The sequence below is a fragment of the Gasterosteus aculeatus genome, chromosome 2 (genome assembly GCF_964276395.1).
Source record: "Gasterosteus aculeatus chromosome 2, fGasAcu3.hap1.1, whole genome shotgun sequence".
In the NCBI taxonomy this organism is placed as follows: domain Eukaryota; kingdom Metazoa; phylum Chordata; class Actinopteri; order Perciformes; family Gasterosteidae; genus Gasterosteus; species Gasterosteus aculeatus.
In genome coordinates, this window is record NC_135689.1 from 18,899,904 (window position 1) to 18,908,435 (window position 8,532).

An 8,532-nucleotide genomic window follows, 5' to 3' on the forward strand; every position below is an offset into this window, starting at 1 on the left:
ACAATACCGTACAGAATCTCTTAGGCATGTTCTCTGGAAACACTCGGCCTTTGACCACACACTGTCTCTCTGTAACGGATTTTGCCACTGACTGATGAAACGAATTGAGAGGAACAGGTCGAGGAGAGAGGGAGAGCAGGTGGAGCTGGAGAAGGTGAGTGAAAATGGCGGTTATGACAATGAAAGAAAGCAGATTTCAGCCGCGAGCCTGACGCGTCTGATGATGTTTGGCTCCAAAGCAACTTCAAACACAATTAACACTGTGCAAAGTTTACTCAGTACTCCGAAACGATTTTGGGGGGGATATTGGTCCCCTTGGGGCAAACAGGACGTCAGCAAATTACCCCATCGTGTATTTGTTCTTGCTGATGGTGTTTGCATTCACTTGAAAATACATCATTGCCTGTCTACCCGAGATACTCTTCTGAGCGAAGGGTTAATGGATGAGCCCCGTTGCCATGGATACGGAACACATAAGGCTGCGTGTCTTCATGCACGTGCATTGACGGATAGCCTCAATGCCACGGATATACGTGGCCGACAACACAGCTGAAGATCTATCATTTCAGTGCCAAAAACAAATCAATTACGTGTGGGTGGAGCCAGAATTTGAATATATAAAAATTATAATGATGAAAACCACTTTGATTAACTATTTCAAATTCCTTCACACAGCTGGCCTTCTTGCTATGACAGGGGAGGCTTGATTGCCACTTTCTGTAGAATTATTGTAATTTGAACCCTTCAAAAAATGTTGGGACAGAAATGAATCAAACTGCATCTACTTGTGTCTTGGCCCAAAGTATAATACCATTTATCTTCTGTTCTGGCACATTTGGTGGAGATCCTTCAGACAAAGTAATGTTTAAAAATGTTTGCAATACACCCAATTATCCTGCCAGCGGTGGTGCAAAAAATTGACACATGCTGAATATATGGAGCGAAAATGCATAATTAACATAACATAATTTATGTATTCTGCATGCGATCAACACATGGCACACACACTCGTCAGCATGATGAATACACACATCCCCCAGGTCTCCTTCTGTCAAGCACATCTCTGATTAGCTGATGCTGACAAAATCTGGAATGCTGAAGAAATAAGTACATTCAAATCTGATCTAGTTAGCAAAGTCGTGGTACAGATCCTTTTTTTATTCATGTGTTGGAATAATGACCTGAACCCGTTGTTCCATAAAAGTGCATGGTTGGCGAGAATCTTTATTTTTGTTACTGGCATAAAATCTCCTGAAAAGACTAAAAACACTGTGCTTTTATGTCACTTTTCTACTGTCTTTTGACCACTCAAAGCGCTTTAAAACACAAATCATCATTCACACATTGATGAGAGGACACCTTCAGCAGGTACAATATACAATATAACATTAATATAATTTTTATCCAGATATTCATAATCCCCAGGGGAGGATTCTGCCGGATTCTGGCTCAACCTAGTGACATTAATAGGTACAAAGTCATTTGTTTAACATTTTATACATTTTCATAGCTTTGCCAGACTTAACTCATTCACATCAGCCACGGCTGTACGATTACTCGTCATGAGCAATTACAATTTCCTACCGGGCATGACGCAAGATGGCATTTCACCTAAGGACATGCGAAAAAGGAAGAGATGTATATAAACTCTTCTCGAAAGTTAAACTTACAGTATTATGACTCAATTTATTTTGCTCTTTATCTTTCTATTTCTTCCATGCATATTTCAAACGTTTTCAGCTCCTTCAAATTTTCAGCTCTTAAAACCGTCGACCCAGTAAGATATTCATTTTCAGCTTTGTACCTTTTATGCTTGATTTAACATCAATTAATATTTATATTTTTAACATGTTTTTTCAATGGAGATGTTTTTCAAATCCCCCTAGAACTTCTTCAACTTTGAAATCCTTCTTCCTCAATCTCATTCCAACGCATTCAGCAAGCATTGTCTAGTTCTTAATTAACATAACGTTTAATGCTACTAATGTAACAGTTGTTTAGCTGCTGATGTATTTACCTTTACGTTATTTTTCTTCAAATCTTTATTTAACTTCTTTTTTAAATTGAATATTTAATTCTGAAGTTGACCTTTGAGTTCCTTGAAAAGGTCGTTATAGACATTAAACCGTACCAATAATCAGCAACAATGCAAACTACTTGGACGTCGCCTGTAACGCACGTCATGTTTGGTTCATGAATGTAAAAGTTAAAAACCTACCAAAGTGTTCTGTAAGTTCAGGTTGGTTTTTAAACACAAGAAGAGATTACAACAAAGAAAAAAACGTAAGAACTAATTCATGAAGTTCTCAGCATTCCACATTTTGCAAGATGATTTGTTATAATGTCATATTGAGATTTTATGAACCTACATTTATTATCTCATATTTTTCCTCATGGTTGTCAACATAGGTCATTTGTTAATATAATGTTTAATATTGTGTGTATTTGTATAAGTATAACTGTATTGATTTTATGGACTGTCTGAGGTATTAGTAAAGAACATTTTCATGTTTGATTTCATGGACCTCCTCTAATTATCTCATGGTTGTATAGTGACAAATGGAAGATAATTAAGAGGTCCACGAAAATGTCCACAACCCCACCTTCTTTAGTCCACAACCCCACCTTCTGTCGGATTGCCTCTATTTGTACGTTGTGCACTTGTTTTTAAACTATCTGGGTGTTTGCATGTTTGAGATGTACTTAAACACAACTGTAAATCTTGTGTATCTTTTCATCAAATGAATGCTTTATTTTTAAAATCAGAAGTAAGAATTATGGATGATTTAGGTTTTTTGTTTTAAAGCAAACAAACTGTCAGTCAGGTAAATGCAAGACAATTCTTTTCTTTTAACTTGCTATATCAAGTTCAAACAAGAAGTGAAAAAAAACAACTTAGACAGTAAACAGTTGAGGCAACTAGAACCTTTCAATTAAACTTTGATTTGTGGGTTAAATCAAAGGCAATCTTCACATTTTGTTGACTCACATTTTCAAGGCAGCAGGTGAACTTTCATTTGCATGTTTAACTGACTTGAAATGTTTTACCGTGTGCAACACATACCTTTCTAAAAATAGGGGCTGAAGGAATCAGCTGATCGCTTTACAGGTCTTATCGATGGCCCTGCCATCAGTCACCTGACGACCGAACTCGCACACAACACACACGCATTGTAATCACCTGATCTAAAAACCCACAACTGGTCTTAAATGATTTCATCAGAGCCGAAGGGATCCGCGTGTCTCTCACATTGGGTCCTCAAACATTCCTCCCATTCCTCGGGTAACAGTGTGGCCGTGCTTCGGGCCGCCTCGCGCTTCCTGGCACCGTGCACGGCCACAACACAACTACCGCAACCCTCGTCTCTCTCGCAGATAAGGGGGAGAGTAAGAGTGTCCAGATCAGTCCAGACTGATGTCATCTGTGACCGTTAGGGCATGAGATAACCCCCCACCTCCGTGCTCCTTCACCAAATATGGACTTCTCCATTCATATCACGGTCAGTTATTATTAGAAGGGCCGCAGTGCAGTGGGCTTTCCAAAAGGCAAAATGCACAAATCCACATTAATGTTGTGTTATATTCTTTTTTTTTACAACGTATTAACATTTAATTTGATAAATTTGCTTTTTGCATGAGATGTATCTTTTATGTCACACGACATACTCTCTCTAGCTACATCAGTAGCTTTGTCTGAAATAATGGCACTGTAGAAACCCACAGTTGTGTGGCATCCTTTCGTTCCTAAAACATTAACCCGTCCGTACCAGTATAAATATCCCACATTCACATTGAGAATGTTTATACATTTTAACAGTATACAAAAGGTCGCTGTGCCCTTTCAGTGTCTGTGTTCCTCCCTCTGACGCACGCATACTAACATTCACAACACACAAACACACCCTCACAACACAGAACTGGAAATACGTCCCTCTCCCAATCCACTGGGGGCTCCCTCATGCCAACTTCGCTGCTGTCACAAACAAACACCGCCAATCTCACACATCAGTGAAACCCAAGCTTAGCTCGACAGCTGCCTCCCGGTGTGTGTCGTCTTACCCTGTGATGGCAGAGCCGTGCATAACCATCAGCTCTGGACCCCAGACCCCCCCTATAAATAACACAGCGCTGGGAGTCACGCTCAAACTCCTCCTGACAAAAGGTGAAATCTGGTAAACCTTAGAAGAAAAAAGAAACCTCAGATTACCAAAACCACTCCATCACATTCGGTGCGCACTGCTTCCCAACGTGATTATGCGGTGAACGATTCGATGGCGGCGTGTAATGGAAAACAAGACATGCGGCAAACAGTGAGGAGGGATTCCCTGCGTGTGTGTGTGTGTGTGTGTGTGTAGGTGGGTGGTTGGTTATATGTGTGTGAGTCGTGCCTAGAGGGGGAAGCCCACCCCACCCTGCACCCGCTGTTCCTGCCTCTGCAGTGAGCCTCACCCCTCCAACAGCCAATCAGATCACAGCTCGAGAAGCAGAGCGGAGTGATGAGGGGGAAAGCCGCGGTGGGGATGGTGCTTGCCCGCAGTGATGGGCGTAGGTGTCTCTCAGTGGGGGCCTGCGCAAAATATTCATGTAAAATGTAATTATTGTGCTTGCGTATGCAATGTGATGAGAGTGTTCATTTCAAACATTTCAGTTACTACTGAATACTCAGTTTATGCTATATGTTACTGGTATTAGGAAGAAAAAATAAAACCTGATCACACAAATATAATCTAATTATAATAATATAATGGTAATTGTAAAAACAAACTGTGGAAAATGTGCATGATTTGCACCTCAAATGTCAATTTTTTACTCCATGGGTGACTGTCCAATGAGGGCATTCATCTACAAAAAACAAAAAACAGTTTGTGTTACAACTTAGTTGTTGAGATTACTACAACTGTCACACTTTATTGCTAACAGTACCTTGTTAACATGCACACAGTAACAATATTTAAACAAATATGTTCAAAAGGTCGAATGTTGACCATGACGAACATCTTAGGTTAGCTTGGCAACATGCTAAAATGTCCATCAGAGCCGACTCTCTTCAGTAGTCCGTAGGATTCATCCTCTGGGGACCGTGGATGTCAATCCATTGCACTGTTGTGGTGGAACGAGAGCCGTACCATGTTAGCATTGCTAACACTCTGATTGGAGTTGGTCGAGTCTAATTCCCCCGATCGGTGCAGTGAAAATCTGCAAACATTCAAAAGTGTGTGAAACATGGTAGTCCTCTTATTCTTATTCTTATTCGCTCACGTGAGGAGCCGAGAGCTGATGAAGTGCAGTAAAACATTCATCCCCAAGATGTCGTATACAGTGTACTCACTGATTCATAAACCGTGTAACAGCAGCAGAATCGTGGTATTAGTGTGAGCATCCCACATCCCGTCCAGATCCAATCTGATGGGATGATCCTCTCTGACGAGCCCCTGAACACAACATCACACAAGCTGAGTGATGTCCTTTTAAGGGCTGACATAGAAACAACAATTACATTTCTATTTTGGTATTACCTCTTTTGTTGAAAATAGAAACATTGAGGACGTTGTTGAGCCGTGGGCCCTCTGGGGAAATCTGGAGATAATTAGTGAATTCCAGCCCTGCTTGGCTCTGCCTCTCTTCATACTTCCCCAGAGACCAGGACCTGTCAGTGTGTGAGGAGGTGTGCGAGTGTGTGTGTGTGTGTGTGTGTGTGTGTGTGTGTGTGCCAGGCCTTGGCCATTGGGAAGGGTTCAGTCCACAATTAAATCCTTATTATCTCCTTTAGTACCAAATTACAAAAATTACTTCAGTGCCCTATGAGGCGAGATTGGCATGACCACAGGAAGCAAGACAAGAGGTTAGGGTTCAAGGGTCAAACCGGTGACCTGCAGGGCTGCTGTTTCCAGGATGCTTCCCCCTCTCTCTTTTAGCCCTGCATACTGCAGGTCAATTTATTTTTTTGTTATTTTAATATATATATATATATATTTAGATTTGATGCTTTATTGATTTGTTATTTAGCTTCACTCCTTTCTTCAAAGAGCGCACCAAGTTGTCTTGAGCGGGCGGTTTTCCAGGGGGGCGGCAAGCCATTGTGCCCTTTCTTGTGCACAAACTGTAAAGGCACAGTGCTGATTAAAGGCTGGAAGACGCTCCTATGCATTCGTAATATGGAAAGCACATGGCTGTTCATTCAGAATCAGAAATGAGAATGAATAATATAGACTGTAATCTTAACGAGATCCTTTGCCAATTTTCAACCAGCTTTGATTTGTTCTGATGTGGGCGGTGTGGGCCAATGAACTCCTTTGCTTCATCATAAAAAGAAGTATATTCAGGAAAGAGATAAAAACGAGTCATCTCCATGGACAGAGCAAAGGCTCTTCGACCCACCACCCAAAAGCAGGAAGTGGAATATGCAGATAATGAGACACTTCACATCAATCAAGCTTGGGCTGGTGGTTGGTTGTTGTTACGCCAATGTGACGTTGGAGTGCAACAAACGCGATAACATATTGTGTCTTCAGCGATGCAGCTCAGAGGTGCTAAATGCCAGAAAAAGGTTGCTGATCCTCATTGTGAGATATCAAAACGACAAAATATTCTTGGACCCCTTCTGAGACATGTAGAGTTGGATCCATAATATAATATCAGGCATTATGCTATAACACCAACAACAAAATGTAACAAAATGAACTAATAGATATCGCCTTACACTACATTTTTCGCTTTCTGAAATGTTATATTTTAATATGCAAATGAAGTCTGAATATTGGATGAGTCCAAAACTCATTTTGAGTCAGATGTTTTGTTATTTACTTATTTATTTAAAAAAAACAAATAAGTAAATAAATAAGAAAATAATGTCAGCCACCCAAAAAATACATATATTTTGCCCATGCAATATATATAAAGATGTATCTATATATACAGCATATGTCATATATTACCTTCACTGGTAGACATTGGACTCCTTTCTTTTTTTTACTCTTGTAATTCTTCTCCTTGCTTTTCCCAGCATCAGTTACATAACTGTAACTGGCAGGCCGATGCCGATCAGTCTCGGGGGGGTTGTAAGTGGGTCACGAGGCCCTGCGGCCCCGAGGCCCATCTCCTTGCCTCGCCGTGCCCGCTGTGAATGCCTGAGAAATGGGTGGAGGATATACTGTAGCGGACAGCTTGCCAGGGCGGGTGGGGGGGTTGTTGCTGGAGAGGAGCCACATCCATTGGGGACATCAGTGACCCTGTAGCTGCCACACATTGGTGTCCGCTCGTAATGATTCATTAATGGGCCCATTAGAATCTGTCATGATTCCAATGTATCGGGGTTTGGCCGATCAACCTCATGGCGACGCCCGAAACAGCGGTGTACATCCTTTGGCTGTTGCCATGAGGTTGGCCGACATAAAACCAAATGATTAGCTCTGCACTTACACAAGGCCGACCTTTTAATTCCGGCCTTTTACTGGATTTCTATCCACTTTCCCTTTAATTCTCTCTGACTCTCCTACTGCGGAGGACTCTCTGACACAGGCAAAGCGTCGGATCTTCATGACAAGCACGTTCCGGGTGAACAAGGGAGGCGGTGTGTCTGCGTCATCGCTGCCTCCCAAAGCCAGCAGCAGCTCTACTCCTGCATCCGAGTGTCCCGTCTCTCTCCCGCTCCCTCCCCTTCTACGTCAGACTTCCTACGTAGCTCTTACTGGAGATGCGTACTCTCCTCTCGGGTTGGACCGCAGCATCCGGTGTCACGGGACTGAGAATAATGGGATGAGCGGAGGGAGGATGCTCTGGGGAGAAGCAGCCAGTTCTCACCCACCGCCCGCGGTTCCGCGTTGCGCTCTCTGATGTCAAGCGCGGCTCTCTCTCTCTCGCGCGCGCGTCATGAGACAAAACTTACACGCATTCCTGCTGACTTGCTGCATTGGGCTCAGGGCGCCTCAATGTGCTCCCAATAGCTTGCTGTTGACACTTTGGAATGTGGAATGTTTTACACAAAGCTGTGTTGCACGTCTCCTTTAGCTAATTTCTCTTTGTCAGCTATATATATATTACTTAATTATCCAGTTTCTATGTTTTGTGTTGTAAATGTTTTGCTTTGTTTATTATTATTATATTATTATTATTAGCCTTATGTTGAAGAAAAGTCTTGGGTTTGTTGAATCCATCCACCTTCCCCACCTTCTTTTAAATGAAGTTCTGCGTTGCCAGCTGACTGTCACATTTTATTTGTGTCCACCACAAAAAAAAAGGATCCTAATTGACTTTCCATGTTTTTTTGGGCCATCTGGTTGAATAAACATACAGACCCTGAATCAACCTGTAGGCCGACATGCTCACTGGTCAAAACTGTCCTTTCTGGTTAACTGATTCAAACAGTTCAAATCTCTAGTCTCGACCAAATGGACTTACCAACCAATAAACCACATTCTTCTTATCATTTCACAAACATTCCTTTTCAGCCTCAAGTCAAACTTAACTGGATTTCCATGTTCACTTAAGATCAATGGTTAATTCCGTGGGATGAATCTGGATGAGACATACAAA

The 8,532-nt window shown here is 41.8% G+C and overlaps 1 long non-coding RNA gene across 1 annotated transcript; it reads right to left on the reverse strand.

The window, feature by feature from the left end:
- Positions 1–3,585: 3,585 nt before the first annotated feature.
- Positions 3,586–7,831, reverse strand: LOC120828672 (uncharacterized). Its single transcript, XR_013451456.1, has 3 exons — positions 6,936–7,831; positions 5,330–5,432; positions 3,586–4,567 (listed from the first exon to the last, which is right to left on the reverse strand). It is a non-coding gene; the product is annotated as an uncharacterized LOC120828672 (long non-coding RNA).
- Positions 7,832–8,532: the final 701 nt, after the last annotated feature.